Source organism: Pezoporus wallicus, unplaced genomic scaffold, assembly GCF_028554395.1.
Source record: "Pezoporus wallicus isolate ANWC-B61680 ecotype Strahan unplaced genomic scaffold, APGP_CSIRO_Pwel_v1 contig_227, whole genome shotgun sequence".
NCBI lineage: Eukaryota > Metazoa > Chordata > Aves > Psittaciformes > Psittacidae > Pezoporus > Pezoporus wallicus.
Window position 1 is genome coordinate 16,194,421 of NW_026635704.1, and position 25,133 is coordinate 16,219,553.

The 25,133-nt window shown below is 36.4% G+C and overlaps 1 protein-coding gene across 1 annotated transcript in view; it reads right to left on the reverse strand.

Annotated features, from left to right (window-relative positions):
• Nucleotides 1-24,190, reverse strand: part of ST18 (ST18 C2H2C-type zinc finger transcription factor) — a 169,329-nt gene extending 145,139 nt beyond the window's left edge. Inside the window, exons 1-2 of the mRNA XM_057397771.1 lie at nt 23,972-24,190; nt 23,533-23,668 (exon numbers count right to left, since the gene is read on the reverse strand). The gene's annotated coding sequence lies outside the window, so the exon portion shown is untranslated. The remainder of the gene's footprint in view (nt 1-23,532; nt 23,669-23,971) is intronic.
• Between the last annotated feature and the right edge of the window lie 943 nt (nt 24,191-25,133).

A 25,133-nucleotide genomic window follows, 5' to 3' on the forward strand; every position in this document is an offset into this window, starting at 1 on the left:
GATGATCAGGTTCTGATAGAAAAGTTTGATTTTTTTTTTTTTCCCTTGCCAGATCAACTCAACAAAACTTTTTTATACTGGTAAAATATGGAAGTATATCACAGAGAGTTGTATTTGTAATTAGTATGTATAACACTAGGTTCCTTAACTGTTTTTTTCATCCTGAGGGCTCTTCAGTGTCAAAATGAATGCACAAAATATGCTGACTCATGCTACCCCTCCTTGTGTACCATTAGATGTACCTCATTTCCATCTCCTCACACAATTAAAGATTGATGTTTATTGCAGATAGTGTGCTAAGTCCTCACTTCCTCTAAAAGCTGAAGATGGGCCTGATCTTTGATAAGAAGTACCTCAGGTCTCATCTATAGTTTCAGTTCACTTTTTGCTAATGAGAGAAAAATCAGACTCTGCAGCAGTCAGTGGCTAGGTTTCCATTCCCTTCAGTGGGGTCAGGAGTTTTCTCTTTTAACTTCTGGAATTATTACTTTCTCCAAAAGCATTGAAGCCTTCCTGTGGGCCTTGGTAGAACTTGATTTTTACATCTGGTAGGGGGCAGAACTTGTTCATCTAATGGAAATAAGGGCGGGCATATTCCAGGAGCTAGAGATACCCCTTCATACACAGCCTACTGCAGAATCACCACCCTTCTGGAAAACAGTTTTAGCCATTCTGACGTATATACTCTCTCTCAATCTCTCTCTCTCTATATATATATATATCAATATATTCAGATTCAAGAAAATTATTTTGTAATTTTAAGATCCTCTCTTGGTAGGTTATTCTTTCTGTGTTTCTTCATGATAGTAATGGTTTATTTCTTCACGCTTTTTAAGACCAGGCTGTTGCTTGCTATCCTTTCCTACAAGTGCTATTTGCTCAGTGCCTCAGCCACTTAACAAGCATTTTCAGTCTTCCTTCAAGCTAAGAAAAAATAAATTAATGAAACTGATAATACTGAAGAACAGGGGTTGGAAATTGTATTCTTTACAGAAGAGCATAAGCACAAATCCTCTAAAACAGTTAATATATTTTGTCATTACTTGGTGCAAAAATTTGACTCAGTTTTGCAAGGGACTATCGATTGATGGGTTTACAGTGTTTAAATAGAAAATAATTCTGAAAATGAATGGTGGAAGTTTCTTTCTTAGCATTTTTATAGCAAAGAAATAAAATATAATGGACACCTACTGCTACATTGAGTCACTTTTTCCTTTTGAAAAATTTTGAAACAGATGACTATGATTATGTTCACCAACAACAGCCACAAATGTCACATGAGGGTAAAGAAGGGGAGGCAAGACCTTCAGTTTTCCTCTGTATCACTAGAGATGCTTTATTCCCAATCCAGCAAAGCTGTTTTGGAGTTACCTTCTTCTAGTGAAACCATGTCTAGCTTTCTTTTCTTGCTATGTACTACTACATGCAGTCAGTCTGTGTATCTGTGAGAAAAAAGACGTTAGCCTTCCAACTGTGATATATCGTGTTTTATCCTGTGCTTTTCCTGCACCCTCCATTACATCTGTTACAGTTCATCCACGATTGGAGATTGTAATATATCTGTTAGTTATCCTTGGGCAGATATCCATTGTAAATATGCTGCCAGATTCCACAAAGATATTCTGTAAGCATATCTGGAAAAAATAAAAGACCTATTTCTTCAGGCAATCACACTCTCTGCCTTAAACAAGGTTACCCAAGTTCAGTTTTATTCTTAACATTCATAGAAGGTATTAGGATGCAAAACACTGTCCTAAACATTATTGATGTACCTTTCTGATGTGATGTTGACCCAGACTATAAACAAATCACTTTACAGTAACAAACATTTCAGTATGTATCTGTGCAATAAGGGGAAGAGGGTTAGTGTAAAAAGAATAATAATATTAGGGTACCACAGACTAGTGATGTTAAAGAGTGTAATGCACAAGAATAATCTCACCAGTGTGAATTACGAGAATCTGTGTAACTCATGACATGGGTTTAAGTGACAAACTGTAGCAGATGTTCTTTAGTACAGCATTATAGATCGTGATAGAGAAATAGATGTCAAAAAAAAACACCAAAAACAAAAAACTGTGGCTAAAAAGTGGTGTGATAAGTAACATTTTTGGATCTTTACTATCAGACAGTAAGCAATGCTTAAACAATGCACTACTAACAAAGGCCCTTGATGATGGCAATCTCCTGCTACATAAAATCAACTCCTTTCTCTCCTAGCCAGGTCCTTACTCACTTTAGCGGTCCCTATTGATCCCCATTTTTTTCAATGTAACAAATAATTTCTCGTGCTTCTCTGAAGTTCAGACAAATGAGACCGTTATTTCTTTTACCCCCAAAACTAATTTTATTACTTGAAATAGAGAAGAGATTTATCTGTCATGATCTACGAGCCGTTTGTTTTATGCTGTTTACTTTGATGTCTTCTATAAATTAGTATGTTCTAAGTTTTTGCCTGATTGACTCACACTGGAAAGTCCATATTAGCCTAAATTACCTATTTTCTTTCTCGTCTCAATTGTAGCTACTATTCATACTACTCTGCAATTTTATGGTGCCATTCAGATTTGTTGTATTCCAATATTTTGAGAAGCATGTTACAATCTTCTCGCCCTGTCTCCTGTACACACATTAAGTTCAGTGAGCTTTATTTTAGCAAGCCTGCCTTTGCTTTTGTACTCAGCATTGGTCCCATTAAACACTGAAACAGATATCAGTTTTAGGTAAAAGTCAATTTTAACTACATGGCAACCCTTTTACTTCTTTGTCCTTCATTAAGAAATGAAGAAGTTTCTTTCTAAAGCAAAACTCAGGTTGATTTTAAGTCTTACTTTATCCCACTGCTCTCTACGCACCAAAGCATGGCATTCTTTGTTTTCTCTTTGCCCCATTCCTCATAGGTTTTCGGATTAAAGTTAATGTTCTTTTAAGATTCATTATTCAGAACAGAATTTGGAAGCATTCCCAACAGTTTTTCTCCTTGAATTGATGTGTATATTCTAAGGAATTTTTGCATTTTTAACTGGGAAAGCTTTAGCTTCTAAGACATGTAAGTTCCTGAGCTCCTGATTCCAGTTGATTTATCTTAATATATTTAAGTTTTCCCTTTGTAACTGAAAACAGATGCAAAGTAAGGTTAAGATAAAATTGCAACAACGGTTCCAAATTCCTGAATAGTTATTTTGAAATTTTATGGTTTTCATATTTAATATTTAGCATAAAAAGAAGTTATTCTGTGTAACTTTCTGGTTTTATGAGAAATTAGAAGCGTTGATATTTTTTTACTATATCTTTCTGTCAGAAATCCTTGATGGGATTATCTTGGTGTCCCAGCTAATTCATAGTGAACACAGGTTGTGTGTGTGTTTTCTCTTTGAATCAGAATTAGGTATAGATGACATAGAAATCTAAATCTTTCATTTGCAGCTTGATCTAATAAAAAACAATTACAGCACCATCAGCATGGAGGAATCTCCCACGCAGCTTGGTGAGCACCCTGGGGGGGCATGTTTTAAGCCTGGTGCACAGTAAATTAACCACTAAGCACCCATTAATGCTAATGAGAGCTCCATGGTTAATTTCCTGAGCACTGTGCTGAAAAGGTACCTGTAGGTATCGGTTTTAAGCCTGGCTACTTCACATTTAGACTAATAAAATGTAAACCATCTAACTCAACCATTAAAGCTCTCCTTACAGTGTAACTTTACACAAATCAAGTTAGTCAATCTGCAAAATAAAAGAAGATCAATGTGGATTAATAGAAAACATTTTTCAAAGACAGAATAAATATAATATTTGCATACAAGAGGCAAATCAAGTATGCAAAAGGAAGCAAAAAAGTATATTTTAAGACTGTGATTAAAGTTTTAGAGTTTTTCTCTCCTGCCCTGAAAACTATAGTCATATGACACAATTGGATAAATTTCTAACACTCAACATGAAGTTGCTTTGATAGTCTGTCAGTTCAGTTGTTTATGCATCATTATTTTTCATTCCATTTCAGAGGTGTAAGTTACCTAACTGAAGTTTTAATATATTTTAAACTGTATTTTGAATGGTTATAGTTCAAGATATAATGACAAAATTTAAGCAGAAGGTGCAGCTGTTACAGTCTTAAGTGACGTATTTCCAACTCGTGCTACAACAGCCATCTCCTATTACACCAGCATTAGCTAAGTTGTCCATAAGAGGAGACAATGCTATTAAGCAACAGGATCAAATCTCAAGGAAATGTTTTGTAATTTCATTAAAGTGGAATACATTTTTTCTTCCCATGCATTGGTCAGGACATGTAGGACACCAGTACCAGAAACCCTTACAATTTAAATAGCTTTAACTTAATTAAAAATGAAACACATTTTAAAGTATCTTGCTTAGGTATAGATAAACACTCACTGTGTTTATATTTGTATGAAGGTCAGGTGGATGTAGTAACTTTGACAACCCACATTCATTTCTCTGTAATTAAACTATGGCTCCTTAGTCCTTAGCACTGAGTGTACTAGGATAGAAACAGAGAAAGAAGATACATGTGTTCTAATTGCAGAGATAACCATTTGCCTGAGAATGAGTGTTATTATGGAATCTTAAGCAATTTCCCATTTATTTTATTTCTTATAACATAACATTAATCAGTAAATAGAACCAATGTGCAGGTGGAGTACAAATTGAAAGTCTCTAAAAAACACCTTACAATATAACCTCAACATAAATAGCTTAGTGGAAGTTTGTTACTTGAAACTTTAATATAGCTTCACTAGTGGGCTTCAGTTGTTACATACATCATTCTATGTTCACAGAAACTGTGCCTGCACAAAGTCTAGAGTGAAAATATCCAATAGCCAGATTCACTAAGATGTACTGGACCATACATTTAATCATGTTTTAATGTTTAATATTGTACAACTTCTCTATTATGTACTAAATAAAGTTCCAGTAACTTCAATGGTATGTTGATGGGCTGATTTTGGCTGGGATAGAGTTGATCACAAATGTGATGTGAAGTGGTGAATTAACTCCTTGTTTTGCTTTGCTTGAGTGTGCAGCTTTTGCTTTACCTGTTAAACTGTCCTCATCTCAACCCACAAGCTTTTTCACTTTTATTCTTCTGATTGTCTCCCCTATCACGCTGGGGTGGAATGGGTGGAATGGGTGGAATGAGCGAGCAAGCAGCGGTCTGGTGGTTATTTGCTGTCTGGTGTTAAATGATGACGGTTGGATATAGGATTAATATAACATTGTGTCCCTAAGAGTCATTTATATTACCTTTTAACATGTATTTGGAGGTGCCTGACTTCTGAAAATCTAGTGTACAAATCCTGCAGTGAGTGTGAGCTCTGGATATTCAGTGTTGTCTCCAAAAGACTTGTCCTGGGTTCAGCCGTAGTTTAAAAGGCTTATTGGCTAGCAGCTGTTCACAGAGTGAACCATTGTGGGTTTATGCACATAAAGAATCCTTACCCTTCACATTAAAGTCACTGCTTTTAAGCTCAGTCATGCTATTCAATTTCTCTAATGCACAAAGTTCAGGAAGCATACAAAACTAGATCTCTCTCTCATGGTAGAAGAAACATATAAACAAATTTTCAGTTTACAATTCTCCATACCAGTCCAACCCCCTCCAAGTCACATCTCTGCTTAAACTATTTCCAAAATTAGTCTGAGACACCTCTATCTGTACTACAAAGTAATTGCTTACCTTGGTTCTCTTCACTTTTTTAGGGGCTCCCTCTGTTATATTCTTTCCCATACTTGCTTTCCAGTAAGTCAAGAACAAATTAACCAATTTTCCTTCCCTTAAGTATGCACTGACCAGCTCCAGAACCTCAGTTTAACTTGTGCTTAATTGATTTGAGAAACTAGGGATTCAAGGGATTGACCCAAGCTTTCTTTACCTTTAAAATACTCGAACAAGTGTTCATCAGGTTTTCATTTTCAGATCAAAGTGATACAGTGCATGAAGCATTTCAGCTACAATGAGGCAAAGGGGCCCTCTGGGAAAAAAAAGGCTAGATTTTCCATGTTAATGCTTATCCATACTCTAGATCAAGTTGCAAAGGAAAAATTCAGGATGTTAGTCACAGTTCAGGTTTCTCACACCAGGTTAGATTTTTCCATACCTGCATGGATTGAATGTCAATTATATACCCAATCTGCAAATAAAGCTAATTCTCTAACTGCACAAATTCAAGTGTAGGTGATTAAATGGAATTCTATAAGAATAAACACCAAGAAAAGTCAATATACCTTGTCTGAAAACCTTTTTCTTATGACTAGCCAAACATGTAACAGTAAAACATATCTGTTTTAATAAACGTACAGCAAATAGATACTGAAACACAAGCTTGTGGAAAAAAAAAGTATATTTGGGAACAAGAAGTAGAATGTAGATTATTCTTCCTACAACAATCTATTTCTAGGATGCTCACTCAGAGAATACTAAATAGTTTATTTTGTTCAGAAGAGTAAAAGGCAATATAAAGACGTAGCAATTCTTCTGCAGGAAGCATAAACTCAGTGAAGGCTAGATTATTTCTTAGCAGTACATGCTATACCATTTGATAGCAAAAGCGAAAAAAAAAAAGCTGGCACTTAAAACTGGCAATGTTGCTATCCATTTAAAACCCTGTATCAGATTACCAATACCATGTGATGTCTTATATAAAGCTGGATAACATTCATGATCAGTTTGTATCCAGTACAAAGCTCCTCATAAATAAATAGGGCTAGAGGCATGTTTTGATGGCAGAGGGCATCGTACTGCTCTGTTCTTATTGAAAGATGGCCCTGGTTTAGTAAAGATATGTTTTGTTGGCAAAAAGTCTGCTATCATCTGGTTAAGTGGAAGGATGTTCAGACATGAAGCTGAAGCAAACATTTCAGCTTAATCTTGAAGGCAAGTGATTTACTTTGTAGCATTTCAAGGCTATTTATTTTACAGTACAGCAGCTTGTTTGCCTGGAATCAGTGTGACTCACAAAATCTTGTTAAGATGGAATATTAGGAGGAGGAAAGAGAAAAATAAAAGAAGAATAAGAAAGAGTTAGAAGGAGTTAGAAATATAAGTAGAAGAAGAAATAAAGATTTAAACAAGAGGAATGTTAGAGAATAAGAGTAGAGCAAGTAAACATAAATTAAACTTTATCTTCCATTTGAACCCTTTAATGGAGCCCTTACTTATTCTGGCCAGCAGTTTCTCTAGCAAATACCTTCATAGGCATCAGTGGGACAATTTCTAAGAGTTACTGCCTTTTTATGTCAGTTAGAAGTGGACTATATAGTCTTTCAGATTATAATTAACAAATGACTACAGAGTAGTCAGAAGGAAGAAAATATATATTCTACAAGCTCAAGTGTCAGAGTATCAAAAAAACAGGGTTGTTTTAACTGCTGGGAACCTAACATTAATCAGTCTTCTGATGTATTTGCATTTATTTCACACACACACGCAAATCTTATTTTTCATGCTATTTCACCCATTATTTTTCTATAATGAAGTTGATTAAATAAAGGAAATTCTAAGTCTTAGACCTTCTCTTCTCTCCTCTTCCCCCAAAATACACCTCTTTTTTTTCCACTAATAAATGGGAAATTACAGTGCAGTTACCATTTTAAATGGAAGAAACTATTAATCTGGGAAGATAACATATCTATTAGCAGTTAATGCTGCAGCTTTTATAATCAATGGTTTGAGCTGTTCTTTCCCACAACAACCTGATCATCTATCTTTTTCTATGTTACACAATCAATGCTAAGTCTTTATCTACAAGTTTAAATAATTTTGTGAAGACACCTTCATTGAATTACCCAGATACTCATGAAATCTCTCAGTAATGTTACAAAGAATCTAACTTTGATATCAGCCTCAATTAAGGAAACATTAGGTAGTCATTTATTCTCAAAGTCAGATTTCTGGTAATACATATGTACAGCAATGACCACCTTAAAATTTGTCCCATCTGAAAAATATGTTTAATTTCAGATTTTTATACTAACATTACATTTTGCAAGACAGTTTCAATATGTACTATACACCTCCTTAGTCTCTCACTTTTTTTTTGGGTTAGCTTGTCTTATGTCATGGTTTTACTGTGTAACCAGCTTGCTGTTGTAGCACAGTGAATCAGTGATAGAGTACATGACAGCTGAGGATCTGTTTTTCCATTTTCAACAACCACTGATGGTGACACTATCCTTAAAAAGGGTTTCTTTGATGTACAAGTTAAAGATGGCTCTGTCACTGCAAGTCAATGGCCAGCAGCCATCGTTTCTTTATCATTTGTATGTAGCTGTGACATCCTCCATCTGTCTCTGTTGCTAGTTCCTGAGCAATCACAGGATTTAGGAAAAACAAGTAGGTAGATGGAAGAAAGACATAAGACCTGTACAAAGGATGGATTACTCTCTCATCCTCACTGATTGCAGTATTAACTGGTGGAATGGAAATACAACTAACAGACAGAAGAAAAGGATTCAGAGCAGTGAGAGGGACAAATGAAATAATCCCACATAGAGCCAAATTGATCTCAGCCATATACAGAAGTTGCGCTGTGAGGTTCACATGCGAGGCTGTCAACCACTTGAAAGACTACTATTCCTACACCTGCAGACTACCACAAGAACAGATTTTAAAATCAGTTGTCGGACTGCTTCTTGGGTTTGGCTAAAGAAACTAATCAAGCTCTGTCTATGCTAGTCCTTATAGAGAGGAGTAACTGATTCCAACTAATTCACAGGCTCCCCTTTCACATCATTCAGTGGTTTAACTCTCCCCATCAGTGAAGGAAGGAAGTGAACACAGGAGGGTTGCATGAGCACAGGGGGTTTTGTAGGCAGGACCCAGTTATGTCTAACAAAATGAGAAACAGGACCAATGAAAACTGGAGGTCTTTAAGCAAAAAGGCCTTTAATCAAATAAAAAAGGGATATTATGGGAATCTTAAAAAAAAAGCTTTCTACAAATACACTCATTTTTTTAACATTTGTTATTGCAGTATTTGCAGTTTTCCGGCATTTGTTTTTCATATTTTTCAAATAATTTTACTACAATTTGGAATTTTTTATATATTGTAGTTTGAATATATTAGTCTACAAGAAAAAGAAAACAAAAATAAAGGAAACAAATGATTTTGTTTCTAAAATATTAAAAAAAGGTACAAATGATCTTAAAGGTCTTTTCCAACCTAGTTGATTCTTTTATTCTAAATGGCATCATCTTACATTGTTTATTAATAAATGAAATATATATTTTCCTTTCAGTTTCAACTAGGAGCTTTTATTTAGAATTTAAGTATGCTTCCTGCATGCACAAACTGTGATTAACTTTTAGAGGAAAGCATCAACACCATTTTTATATTTGTAAGAACCTCATATAAGGAACAAAATGTAACCCTTTGTGCTCTAATCTACCTACCACATTTCATGAATTTATCACTGCATCCTTTTATTTAGTGTTCAACATTGAAGAACATCTTTGGTTTTGTATGAAGCAGATGTGAAGACTGTTTCAATTGAAACACAAATGAGACTAAGTTGGTCTTAACATCTAGGTATAAAGCACAAGAACTGCATTAACAATAAAAAAACATGCAAAAACAGAGTAGTGCAATGGCAGTAAAAAATATGTACAGACATATTAAGAAAGAAAATTAATGGAGAAGCAGAAAGTTGCAGATCTTCAGTCAGTCATTGCTCAAAAACTCTCTAGGAGATGCCAGGAATGGCTCACCTGCATCATCCTTTGCCTTTGGGACCTACAGAAGTCCCAGATAATTTAGAAGCAACAAAGGGTGTTTCAGCAGGCAAAACAAACAGCTGTTTTGCCTATGGACGCTACAATGAATGACATCACTAGAATTCCCCAACAGGTTTGGGGTGGTGTGATAGGTCTTTTTAAAGATCACAGTCAAACATGCCTAGAGACATCAGGAAGTTAGTGGCTCAGTCCATTGTTTGGACCTTGACAAGTCAGGGATAGGGAAAGCCATTAGTTTATCTGCCTCTTGGATGAAAATCATGTCTAGAACAGAATGAATGAAAATCTCCAGGGCACTGTCCTATTTCTTTGTGAATGCAGATAGTCATAAAGGTAGATGGAAAACTGATCCAGACCTTTGTGGATGTCTGTGGTGAACAAGTCTTTTTAAGGCTGTCTGTGGGACCAAAAATCTGGATTTCTTGGAAGGGAAAAAAAAACCAAAACCAAAACCCCAAAACTGGTGGATCAGAAAAATGACAGATCATTCCTGTAGGTCAGACAAATCAGAAAAATGCTGCAGCTATGAAGACACTACAACCATAGGTAAAAATAGTAGGTAGAAGGCCTGAGACAAGGAGTTCCACTATACCAGAGGCGTAACAGGCAAGAATGGCTTCAGTGACGGAAAACGATTGAGGATTCTAGTTAGGCTATGCATCTACGCACAATAATATTTGAATAGAGGCGTCACAAATCTTCAGTAAGCACATGCAGAAACAGAGGTTCACATACATAAAGCAAGTATTCCTGAGCTAACGTTTGCAGATGACCACAGTCTCCTGTCTCATGTCTCCAGGGACATGCAGTTGGTTATTGACCAGTTTAGGTGTTCTGCAAAGCTCTTTGGATTCACAGTTCCTCTAACAGAAGTGTGAATTCAGTCAAGACCAGATAAAGCTGAGTCTCCAGTGGGCACAGATAGATGCAATTTAGAAAAATCCCTTTGGTTTTTTTGCATTGTAGATGCAAGGGTAGATGATGGTAGTATGGTATATTGGCTTGGCTAGTAATCAAGTGGTGTCTAGGGAAGGGATATGATGATGATCCACAAGGGAGTGTTATGCCATCACACAACACTTGTCTCTAGTGTGCCTCACACTTGGGAGATTTAGGCTGCATATCCCTGATAGCCATAACCTTGCTATTATGTGCTTCCATCAGCTCAGCCCCGAGGCTCAGCCATGATTAACTGAATAATTCCACTTGCAGGACATAATACCTAGCTCCACAGTTGTGGGGCACTGTACATTACTGGCACTGAACTTACAGTTGAATGGTCATGCAGCTTGTCTACATGATGATACAAACCCTCAGGTCATTATTTGCAGAAGACTCCAATCAAACTCAGACGTTACAATAATGTTAAAGCTAATCTTATCATATACCAAACAGACCTTTGTAGCAGAAGATTACTTCACTGTGCAGGCAAACTTAGATAATATCTCTATTGTGGTACTGAGCTGTGGCTATGAACTCTATAAAGCAAAAGAAAGTCAAGCAAATAAATAATTAGCACTCAATAATATCCTGTCTTCTCCACCATATAACTCTGTGCCAACCTCTGCTCTGACCTTAAAATTATGAAATGTCTTTTACAAACCAGAGACACTGAAGCTTTTATGGTAGTTTTGAGAAGACACTTCATTATCACACTGACTGACAGCATGAAAAAGCAACTTAGAAAACTGCTTTTTCATGGAGTAGGTGAGCAATAATCTATCAGGAACAAATTGTGATACTGTCACAGCAAATGCAAGAAAAAAGAATTCAGAACCGGCGCAGACTTAATTCAAATTGAAGGGTATTAAACAGGATTTGCCCACAACTAGCTTGCACATTTTCTACACTGCTTTCTTAAAAATATTCCTTCACGATGTGCAAATATGAAGCTAAATTGATGAAACTCACATATCCCAAAAGAAAAAAAAAAGCATGGTGTGTGAAAGATGATTGCCAAACATACTGCCATGAGATTTTCACATCTCAATCATATTGTATAAACATCAAATTCAGGGTTGAAAATATACATATTCCTTTATAAAACTGCCCATATGGAGTTTCAGCAGTGCAGTTTGGGTACCTGATCTTTGAAAGTGCTAACTATTCAACAGAATTAAAGTTGAATGAAAAACAAAGGTATTCAAACCATACATGAGTATTTGTATAACATGTTTTCTTCTCAAGCCCAGGTTCACTCAGTTACACATTTTAAATGGATATTTTATAGTTGAAGTTTTTACTGCAAATCAAAAATGCTAAATTTAAAATTGTTGACAGGAAAAGAGAGGATTTTTACCTTTTCTACTTCTTAGTCACGAATATGACATCAAAATATCTTTGCTTTTTACTATACAGTTTTATTTCAACAAAGAAACCTTTTCTAGATATGAAAATGATGTTGATAATTGCTTTTTTAATTTATGAAATATAAATTCTGCCTCCCAGGTCTTCATTCTCATCCTACAGAAATCTGGTTGGCAAGTATACCTATCCCAGAAACTATCCCTGGTAGAATCCAGGTGTATGGTACAGTACATTCTACCTTTTCTCTTGATCATGATAGTGTGAGCACAATGCATAGTCTTGCCATAAAACATGAGAAGTTATATAGGTGATCATTCTTTCTATAGAGGGTTTAACAAGGGCATGATCACTTTCTATGGAAGTATTTTAAAATCCTTTTTAACTGTTAGGAATATACAATGTTGGTGGTTACAAAAAGGTGCTTTTGATTCTCAAATGTCTCTGAAATTTGCCACTAATTTGTTGTGATGACAGCTGAACTGCAAGGTTCATTTCATGCATTTCTGTAAGAGGCACAAAAAATTAAGACAGGCAACCTCATGATTTCATGAGATAAATGAAGAATACTAAATTGTTCTCTGCTATCATAATATCTCAATTGTTTCAAACCTTCAAAAAACTTAAAAAATTGCAAGCGCCTAACTGTTGCATTTGTTTTGTTGTTCTACTGATACAGAAGGCAACAACCCTTGTGCAACAGTAGCCTGCTCTTTTTCCTACACCCGCCACACAACGCCCATGATGAATTCAGCAGGAATGGATGTGCCACACAGCTCCAGGCTACCAGCCTTGGGCCAGCAGGCTCCTCCAGTTGGGGCTGTATTTATTACACCCTGTTTTACAGAGGCCATCGCTTTCCTGGGAAGAACTTCCGTTTCCAGCAGAATTGGACCTCAGGCAGCGTGAGATGCAAAATTTTTTGGAGGAAACGGTTCTCTTTTTTATCGAGCATCTCAATACTAGCAAACAAAGCTAGCAAGCTTGTTCCAAAATGAAGCTTGCAGGCTGAGAGGAAAGGAAGAGAATTTACAATATGGAATTGATCCATTTAAAGCGCTCTAGTTGGCAAACGTGTTAGAGAAAAAAAAAAAAAAGAAAAGATGAGAGTCTGCAACAGATAATCTGGCATGAATCAGGAACAATATTTTGTAGGAGGGCCCAGCACAAAGCAAGGTCCATTAGGCTCAAAGGACACTGCAACAGAACAATGGAAGCAGACAGGAAGTCTGCACTAATAAATATGCCCATTGGGCCAGTGCCACTGCCTAGCATGGCATAGATACATACTGAAGGATTATACACTAAATGGTGCAAACACAGTCCAGTCCATCTGTCATAAACATTAAGTCCAAAGGCCACAGGTGCAGATGGCACTAAAAAGTAAAAATTACACCCAAACAGAGACCACTTCATGTAATATGGAGAAGCAAAAAAAACCAAACCCTAGCAAAACAAAACAAAAAAAAAATCCAGTGATTTGTTTCCAATCAATAAATGTTCTCAGAATGTCCTTGGCAATGTCTGTTTCTTCCTTTCCCTCTGTCACTGTACATGCGTAACATACATTTTATTTCACAAAAGTACTTTGAGGATTCAGGACCATTTTTTATTCAGCTAACTAAAACTACTTGATATTTCAGCAAAAATGGAGATAATTTAAAGTAATATTGAGTTTTTCATTCTAGTCTGTTAAGAATAGGATGTGTTTTTCCTTTGGAGATGGAATCTGTTAGACTCCAGGTATATTTTTATTTGAGGAATGTCCCCATAATAAAAAAAGCTTAATAAAGAGTTATAATAAAAATCTGCTTCTCTCTTGCAGTCCAGGTAAACAGAAAGAAAAGTTGCATCCTGTTGAGCTCCAAAAATAAGCAAAGCATTTCTGCTCTTTACCTGTACATGACACTGATTTCTCACACTGAACTATCTTTAATATGTTCACTATATCTCTGTTGATTATGTACATAACAATGGCTACATACCACAGAAAACATCTTATAGAAGAGTTTAATGTGCCATAGTTTTTTTCTTTCACGATCACCAAATGCAAGTAACCAAATATCCAGGGCTGAATGGGAGCAGATCAGCAAAAAAGGACTCTAAGTCCATCCAAATGAAACAAGTCACTAGATAAAACACTGGCATTCCAAGATCCTATCTTTAGCTACTAAACCAACTGTACCTCAAACCTGTGGAAATCAGAATTTTGAATTTGTCCTTTTCAGGCATTCTTTGATGCAGCTGTAGAATTTGTACAAGCACTTCTCAGGTTTCCAGCTGATTAAATGAGGGCTGCCAATTCTTTAGCAGCATTTAAAAAAGAGGCTTAAAACTAATCAAATGCAATATATCTTTGATGGAGTGTTGGATAGTGTTAGATCTCTGGTTCAACAACAAAACAAAAGCTATCCAAAAATATCATCATATTCCAAATGTATAATTCCATTGAAATCTTGGCATCTCTGGTGTTGTTTCAGAAGCAGAAGTGGTTTTATTCATACAAAAATCTCTAAAACTTTTTTTATTTTCACTACAAGAACAAGCATTATCTTTTCATCTTTAGTCATCATTGTCCACTGCCCTTCATTCATTTTGCTCATGAAATCTGACCTCCAGAAATCACTGAATAAACATGATTCCTTTGTGATAGTGTTAGTCAAAAGGTTATACAAACAGGTGAATAGGATGCGCTGCATGTTCTCTTTCTTCTGGACAGATTTTTAGTAACTGGCTGCCTTGTCATCTGAATCAGGGAGAGTCATGAATGAACGCATCAAGGAGAGCATGCATTCACTTTTATTCATTTCCAGGTTACATTTTGCCCTAGATGCAACACTGGCTGGTGAACACATAGTCATGGAAATCACATATGTAGAGTCCTGAAATATGGCTGTCCCACTGCATTGTTACTTTTTAAATTCTATGTTTAAAACTTACAGGTCATATAAATGCTTTTCTATTTTTCTGGAAACAAAGACACTACATAGTTACACCAATTACTACCAAATTGTTGGTGTACTACCTAGTATTTCTGCTACTGTACACCGATAGCATTAACTAAGGATGATACTATAAGTGTTAGGGCTCAGGAAAGCAGTGAGTCTGCTGCCTGGGCCCTATCTGGAGTCAAAACTAATTGAACAGGACATGCTAAGACTACCCATTCAAACATGAACAGAAAATGAGAAACTGCTGAGAGATGAAAAAACAAGAAGCTAACAATCTTTATAGATAGTGCAGTGAAGAATGGCTGGATTTCTCAGGCAGATAGCAAAGGGCACCACCGAGGACCCTCTGATGAGTCCAGTCTTGCAAGGCCAACAGTGGTCAGGCAAACATAGCAGAAATTTTATGCAAGGCCACAAGTACATCAGCAATGTTATGAGAAATACTGAACTGTCAAAGACATATAGCACAGCCTGGGACCCTTGGGGGGGAAAGAAATTGGGCAGGCTGGTTTTTGGGGGAGGAGTATGTAGTAAGAAAAAGTTAACCAGGGTTATATAAAAGTTAATAAGATAAGAAATAGAACAAATGGTTACACAAGTCCTGTGAGCAGTGCTGCATTTGATCAGCCCAGCCTGAGTCAGTACAACAAACCAAACTTGTAAGCATACGATGCATATATCAAACTTGCTTCTGCAATCAGAAAGAAACAAGTGGGGAGAGGTGCTTTTCCTGGCCTAATGTGAGAACATGTGGATAGGACAGATTGAACATTTATACCACTTTGTTGGTGTCCATTCCAGGGCTGATCACATTGGTATCTTCCCAGACACTTCATAATAACTTCTGGAATATAAACCCACACAGTACAAGGTTAATTACAATGCACTCCACATTCCCAAGTAGAGTATTTTCTGCCAATGACCTAAGATAGCTCACAAACCCTTTCCTTTTATCCCTCCATCCTCACTGTAAGTCATGTTGAATTGGCATAAGGAAAATCTTTTAATCACTCGTTTTATTCTACTATTTTCACTTCCAAACAAAAGTGCATCAGATTTCTTATGACTGCCTTGACACATTTCTTTCCTCCTAAACAAAAATATTCACATCAAATTTCAGGGAAAAAGACCAAAACCAGAGTATAAGCACCATCAAATCAAACCAAGGCATGGTTCAGAACCCATGGGCCACTGGTTCCCTGCCAATAGCCTTCATCATCCTGGCCAACCATCTCTACTCAGTAAATTTGCAACATCCCAGGAGTGATGACAAAGACTGCTCTGCAGGAAGAAACCTCCCAGCAAGTACAGGAGGTTCAGAGACCTGGATAAATCAGCAGATCATACCTGGAATGCCAATTTTGTATGTTTTCTATTGTTACTCATATGAAAACTATACTTTTCCCTTGCAGCATTACATCTACTCTCTAACTGCTTGGGAATTTCTTGCAACATCTGAAGATTCATTAGAGCTCCTGAACAACCCAAACGTTCCTCATGCATGGGAATGGGTGAGCTTCTTTAAGAGGTAAGAGGCCCTACTCTCTCACAGGAAAATGTTATTTCAGAAGATGCAACACTATTATTTTCTCAGGATTGCTCTACCTGAACTTGAGTTTTTTTCCTCTAAGCATCTCTTCTCCAGATTAAACAAGCCCTGCTTCCTTGGGGTCTCATCACAGTGCATTTGCTCCTGCTTCAACCCTCTTGGTAGCTTTCCACTGAACACACTCCAGTTGATCAACATCTGTCTTGAATGGGGGTGCCTGGAACTGGATTTAATGTTTTAGATGTGGCCTAGTTAGTATCAAATAAAGGGAAATAACCAGTTCCTTTAGTCTTCTAGCTATTCTGCTGTTTATACAGTCGAGTGCTTTGTCAGCTTTCAGTATGTTTAACCTGTTGTCTACCAAGACACTCATGAAGTTACTAAACAGGATGGGTTTCCAGACAGTGCCCTGAGGAGCTCAGACATCAAGGTGAGTATGAACCATTAGCCACCACCCTTAAGTCCAATTATTCATCCAGTTTCCTACTCATCTATTAGTCCATCCATCTACTCCATAACGACCCTAGGTGAATATGAGGAAATTGTGAGAGATTGTGCTGAAAACCTCATTAAAGTCAAAGCAGATGACATCCTCTACTCCATTTAACCAAGAATCCAGTCAATTCAGTCATCTCATCATACAGCACAGTAGGGTTAGTCAAGAATAAAAAACTGTGCTACTCTAAATCATTTTTTTTTTGCACGTGAACTTGGTGTAAGCATTCTTACACCACACATTCTCTGTGGTCATCTTTGTTACCAACATTAAGCTACCAGAAAATCTTTACTCATACATTTTCTCTGAAGTAGAATAAATCTGCAAGCAAAATGGAATATGTTTGACACATGCGATCACATGATTAACACTTGTATAGGAGCACTACTAATAAAATTATTACTGTGAAAAATAGATAAAATATTTCTGTGAATCAAGTTCATGGGAAATAACATGTGTTTCTGCTTCACGCTGTTTAAAGCAGCAGTTAATATTTTCTAAGACTTTTATCCATATTCCATCTCATTTCAATTAAATATTTTCTTAAGTTTAACATCTTCATTTCTGGAAAAAAATTAATGTCAATATGACTTATAAAAGATATTAATGAGCTCCCAAGTAGCATTTTCCTGCAGAAGTTTTATAATGCTCTGTGTATCTTTACATACAGATATAAAATACGCATGTATTGCTAAAACGACAACATATATAAACATAGGTAAAAGGTTTCCAGGAAGGCACATTTCTTTTTTCAGACCAACACAAAACCCCCAAAGAATAATCAAATATATTTAAAGTGTTGGGAAAACCTATTTAATACAACTGAAATTGATATTTGCCCTTAAAAGATAAAAAGAAAAAGTAAGACTATGTACTAAACATTTTCTATTCTGCAAAACCTACGCTTAATAGTCCCTTGCAATATATTGAGCACAAATCCATACTACAAAAAATCTTTTGATGTATTACAATTTGCTCATAAAAAGGTTGGTATGTAGAGAAGAGCCAAACATAAGATTCTCTTTTAGAAGAGACTTGTTAAAAACCTAAGCTTTTCAGAAATTGCTTGGCTTGTAAACATAATCATGAATATGTGCTACAAAACTGAATTAACATTTATTTGATTTACAGTTAAGGAGATAGTGTGAATACTGACCTCTTAGAAACACAGAGGTATAAGAAAAATTATTGAGAAAATTTCTGTGAAATGAAGTGATTTTTAGACCTTCTAGAGAGATTTAAATCCGCCTATACCTTAGGTTTAATGTTGACATTGTAAAAGCTACAGGTCTCCAGCCTCAAGTCACCCCATACAAACAGATTTTTAATATTACTGGGAGATACAAGACACTCAAGACTTGGGTTCAGCATCCTATTGATTTCAGTGGGATTTAAAGAATAGCAAGAAGAGATTTGTCAAGTTTATTCTTGAAATATAAGAAAGTGAGGAAATGAAAAAGAAAAGCCTAGTATTGACTTGAGGTAAACAGTGAAAAAGACAGGTAACAAATTCCTGTTTTGGATAAATTGAAAACAGTCAAACCCACCTATACCATCCAGTCTAATACAGTCAGGGAAAAAAGCACCATATTTGACCTCTTAAGCACCTTAGAAACAAAGTTGCCTCCATAGATATGTTTCACTGAAATGGTAGAATCACCAAAAATGAAATTGTTATTTTGATGTTTTCTTATTATATGGAGTATATTTCCCAGAAATATACCAGTTCCTTAGGTTGGACTTTTATTCTTGAAATGGGTGAAAATTGTTTTTTTTTCCCTGTAAAATGTTTGAAATTACAATTTATTTGCACATATTTATCATTCTAATTTATTTACTCTAACTTATTTTAGGTTATTTTGCAGTCTACAAGTTGATAATGTAATTAAAGGAAAGGAACCATAATTTATTCAATTGCTGGTGCAAATGCCATAGATTCCACATTTATAGCAAGAGATTTTCACTAGTGCCATTATCTTGATTACAGATCACCACTGTCTGAATTAATACGATACCCACCTGGACACAAGCCCACAGTTTTTTGAAATATGATTGAACAGGACACACAGCTTTATAGTCAAGTGACAGATAACTCTCTATCAAGTAATGTCAAAATGCTGGAAGTCACCCCTGTACACACATACACTAAGAATGAAGAAATTTATCCCTGACTTAAACAAACATAAAACTTAACTATATAGTGGTAGGATAATTTAACTATGTATAGCTGCTTTGCAAGAACAGTTTTTAAAAGCCAGCAAAAAAATAAAATAAAGACATCAGAAAAGGACAAAATGGGAATAAAATATTAGTGTACCTGTAAGAATGTATGACAGTAATACCACAATCAAACAAATATCAAACATCAATCTACGAAGAGACTGAGGACTTCAGTGTTAAGATAGACCTTCTGTTCCTTAATCATTAAAAGCTCTTCTGTAATCTTCCATCTTTGGTCTGGATACAGATAAGAATAGCAACCTTCTACCATAACACTATACTCGATTGAACTACACATTTCCAGAAACATTATTTTGGCCTCTGAATTTTGGGTGTTTATATCCCATATGCTACAGAAAAAAAGCACAACAGATGTTCATCAAATTTAGCATGTAGACAAACTTAATTGAAGAAATGGAAATACTTGGACTTGTGGAATTCAACACTGACTGACTAAAACCACTGAGTATTAGAAACACCTTTACTTCAATCTTTGCAGTACTTTTTGAAAAAAGCATTTGAGAAGGACTCCTCCTTTCCAACAACAAAATTAATAAAGATTATCAGCTACTGTAAATTAACATTTCCATTATGGCTCAGCAAAATGCAACTTCTCACACCCTTTTTACCCAACACAAAATGAGAAAGATGAGAAAAAGTCAATTGGAAAATACTGTGTGCCAAAAGGGCATAGGCATCAGAAGTTTACCTGGGGAAAGATGGTGGATTTAACTTTTATCTCAAAGCACAGTCAAAGCCATGAGCAAAATCAGCAGTAGATGTTGTTTCTCCATTTCCCTTTAAAAGAAGATCTGAACTGGATCAGTTCTGAACTGAATTGAATCATGGAATTGAATCCAAGAATCTTTGATCAGAATCTTTGAGTTCAAATCTTTGAGAAAAAATTCGGGCTCAAATTGGAACTTGTCATTTAACATGCCATCACTCTTATGTCACACTGTTAGGTTGGACCTTGTATTGTGAAAGAAATGAAATTATTTGCAAGTTGCCTTTGCCTAAGGGAAAAATAAAAATGTTGAAAGAAGCCTGTAGAGTTCCTGGTCTCCCCAGTGATTCAAACATCAAGACTTCCACTGACTGTACCAAAACCAGGATTTTACACTACACATGTAAAAAGACATCTTCCACAAGAAAATTCAGCTATGCTGGACTGGAAGACCTGTGTGATGTTACAGTAGCAGAAGCGTGGGAAAAAAAATGTCATGGGTCAGATACACAACAGAGGTTTATGATATCTCCATCTCATTCCCACCTGAGTTTATACTGCTGATAGTTTTTACAGTTATCAGGGAATCCCTCCCTTGCAGTAAGCCTCCCTTAAAGCTCTCTAAACTGTGGTCACACTTATGTCGTCTGACTAACGGCATGCAATACAAGTGCCATTACAAAAGATTGAAGAGTCTCTGTCTAGTTCTTGACACTTCTAAGTGCATGTTAAAGCAAATAAAAAGAAAGCATAGTTTTCAGAGATGCTGGGTGCTTTCCAGTGCCTCTATAATCAGTTTAAAGAAGCTAATGAAAGGTAAGCAGAACAAGTGAAGAGGATTTTAAGAAAATATTCTCTATTTACACAGTTTTTTCTGAAGGTATGGGGAAGTTTCTCCTTAAACTCATAGACAGCAGATGCTAAGTTTGTATTGGAATCAAAGTAGAACATGCCACCTTTATCTGGTGATATTTTTTTGTAATTCTTTAACGTTCAACAATTACAATTTAATAGCAAGGTATTTTTCAAAGTTTTTAGTCAAAGTGCAACGAAACAGACCGGGGAGAGGCAGGTTGCTCCTTCTAGATCTACAGAAAGCAGCTTGAACAGAAGCTTTTGAGAAATGAGCTTTTGCAGCTGATATGTGCTGAAGGATCTTTTCATGCGCAGACTGTACATGGTGATTCTCTTCCTTGCTTTAAATCACAAAAGGAAACCACGAGCAAACCACGGCTTTAAAAAGTGAAACAAAAGATTATTCAACTTTATATACAGAGTCTGTCTGCCTCTCTCCCTCTCTCTCTCTGTCTGTTTATATGTGTATATACACAAAGAAGATTTATAAAACAACACTTGATGATAATTATCCAGATTTGTTACTTAAAATGAGAAAAATTCTTTTGTTACTTTAACTTCAAGTAGGTGAAAATTTATTACCTAAAAATTTTCCTCTTTCTCCTAATTTTTTGCTATATAATCATCAGCTAGATGCACTTGTCACTGCATGTAATACATATTTTTAACACATAGTTTTAATAATGATTCCACAAAATAAGGTTTCCAGCATCTCTGTGCAAGCTGTAACATGCTACAAAGTGCATGATGTTGTGTAAATTGCTCTGTTTAAGTGGTCTGCCATTATCATATTATCCCAAGTATTTCTAATTTATTTTTCTAAAAGGAAAGGAATATTGACTACAATAAGCCACTGTAAGCCTTTACCAGATTTTAAAGGAAAAGTTGAAGATCAAAAGTACAGAGCATAAAGACACAAAGCCTTGGCACTCTGCTGTGCTGACCTCTACTGGTTTCTCCATCGCAACTTCCATAAATATTAGCCTTCTTTTATTGAACTTCTGCACTCTCTTGTTCAAATTCAGGGATAAAGTAAACTGTACCCTACCCTGTTAACCTCTGTCTGACTGAAGGTCAAAAAGCGATCAAGCTTCCAGTTATTGATGGCAGTTTACCTGTAGTGGGCGAGACACTGAAAAATCATCAGTTGAAAAAGCCCTAACAGTATGTATACAACTGTAGAAAGATAAAAAATCAGAAAACTCTGTCTTGACATTTTGGGTGATTTTTTACGACTGAATAATTTATCACACTTGATTTATTCAACTGCTGTCTCATGTCTGCATCGTTAGCTATTTGGTATATAAAATCTGATTTTGTACAATAGTCAGCATCTGACCCATGACGAGGACGAGAATTATCGCTGCAACACAATTACCGAAGTTTTGAATATGAATTCATCATCTTCGGTCACCCCCTTTTGACAGACTTCTGTTTCAGAGAACACGTTTGTCTCTAAAAGCTTCTTCAGACAAAATACCTGCTTTAATTAAGGCAGAGGTTGCACCTTATCTGCCACAGGCCAGTGGTAGATAAGTACAGTAGCAAATAAAGTACAGTAGCAAGTTTGACATTAGAAAAGCATCACTGTAAATTCTTCTTTGAACCAAAGTCATCACCCTGTCTTACTGGTGATAGAAGCAGTGAGTTGCTCACAGCATTTTTTATGCTACTAAATGAAGTTCAAACCATCCACTTCTTAACTGATCACCAGAAAAAAACAAATTCTAGTTCTTTATGTGCCTCACAGTAAAAAGTAACTCCAATTAGTCATAAGTAAATTAGCAAACTTTTCCATCCTCATTTACCAAAGAACACTTTCATTGTCAGCAACACTCAAAACTTTCCAATTTTAAAAGCCTATTTTTAGATTTCTTTGTTATGCAAGTCTTTAGGTATGAATAACAGTTTAACATATTGTGAGAACCTCATTTCCTCTGACTGCTCTATCTGTGACTCCAAATAAATCATTAGGGGTTTTTTTTGTAAGTCACCTGTGCTGGCTGGAAAAAAATAATAACTGTTGACCACAGGAACAATGAAGCTTTGTTGTTCTATTGATAAGCATAGTAAAACAGTTCAGATATTGTTAATTCAATTTCAGAACAGCAAGATGCTTATTATTCATGAAGCTATTTTGTGTAATAATGCGGTTTTCCTTCATGTTTCATGAAAACCTCTTTAGAGCTTGAATATAAACAAATCACTCTGATATTCAGCATGAATCGATGGCATTTTTATTTTGTATAATGAGTATGTGAAGGACAACCTTTTTTTTTTATTTTTTTTTTTATTTTTATTTTTATTTTAAGCATCTTCCCAGGCTTCTTGAAGACTCGGATTTCTCACCCTTCTTTTACCGCCGCTGAATCTTGCAGCACTACATCCTAAGGCTGTCAGTGTTTCAAATCACGAGCAAGACACCGAAGAAACCCTGGGGAGCCGCTAGCAAGCAGGGCTTTCCCTCCGGCCACGCAGGAGCTTCCCCAGCGGTGGCCAGCAGAGGGAGAGGGGGCGCCCGCCCAGCCCTGCACCCCCTGGTACCACAGCCCCTGTTGCTCTACCTCCAAGCAAAACCACAAGGAGCAGCCTCAGCTCTAAAGTCTGCTATGAAAACCTGCACATGATCTTCCACAGAAACACCCTGATACCGGTTTGTTTCCTTTTACTTCTTACCTTCACCTCCTGATGGAACACGGGCGTCCAGAAGGTTGCTGTTGCCTGGTCTTGCTGGGATTGCCACAGCTCCAGTTCTTGCACTGCTGCTTCTAGGACTTGGATGAACAGCTGGATCTGATCTGCTTATTCTGTTCTGTGTCAGAAAGAAAGCAATTTATGTTGTCACTAGAACTGGGCCTTTGCTCTACACATTAGTGTAAGTACATAATCTTTCCAAGATTTGCAAATCGGTGTCTTTTTCCGTAAGTGGGAAATAGAAAATCTGATGAAGACTTCCTATAACTTACGAAGGAGTGAAAGACAGAGATTTTCACTGAACAAGGTGTTGACTAGATCACTGTGAAACCATCTTCTTTCCAAGAGGTATTTTAAAGCAGAACTTTGCTCAGCTCTGTGCATAATATACCACAACAGCCCAAATAACTTTTTTCCTTACCTCTGGTATCCCAGTGAGATCACATTCTGTTAAAAACATCCTGTCAAGCTTGGTACAAAAGGGCTCCAAAGAATCAGAATGCAGAAGCTATGCAACTTGCTGACTAACTTTGCTCTGTGTTATTTACCAACCACACAAAGAAAATGCTGTCTATTCAAAACACAGTTCAAAACTCTCTTCACAGAAAGTGAGTGAACAAACAGTCCCATGTCCGATGCTGTAGTCACATCTCCCATGAGGCCCGGTGATAGCTCTGGGGCATGGGACGGAGTGACACCACCAGCAGTCACTACAAGGCACTTTTGTAAACAAGTTGTATGTGTGAGCAGAGGAGGAGGCTGGGGTGGTTGTTACTTTTCCTCTGTCTTAACTTTAAGCTGTATTTGCTTTATCATCTCTAAGCATAACTTCACTCTAGTCTACTGAGTGCATTTGCTACAGTCTTTGCATGGTATTTTCTCACTATAACTTTCATTTTATTCCAGAAGGGATCTGAAAGGAACATCTGGAATTAGCATAGCATCTAGATTTGGAGCCCTGGAGCCAGGTTAAGCAGCAGAAACTAGTTCAGAATGTGGCAGACCCATCACAGAAAAAAACCCTAACTCACACCCAGCAAAACTTAACCCACCTGTGGCAAGTCTGGTTTTTTTGTTCATTAAAAAAATAGGCCTCAATTATAAAAGTCATACCAGAGTTTCAAGTCTTCAGTATTTCCATAATGCAAAGTGGGAATTCTGATCCAACTTTATTACTTTTGCCTGATTATACAACTGAATTCTTAGTCATTTGGGGGTGCTCTAAACATCAGGGGAACTTTGGATTTTGCATTTCAGTTCATTAATTTCAAGTATTCCTAAAATCATAAAACCCTCTCCACCTATTCTCATTGTTTTAAACCCACCTGTTCTTTGAAAATGCATAATCTCAAAGCCATACTTTGGCAAAGAAGCAGAAATGTCTTTTCCAGCTCCCTATAGGAAGATGAGTTCCATATAGACTCTCTGCTTCTAGTACTGACCACTGGCCTCCGCTCACACCAAGCAACTCCAGTACTTTCCTTTATACTTACAATAAATCACAGACAACAGCTATTTCCAGATATTGAAAGAGGAAAATTATTAGTGATTGCTTTGTAATTTCATTCTCTATCTTTCAGACC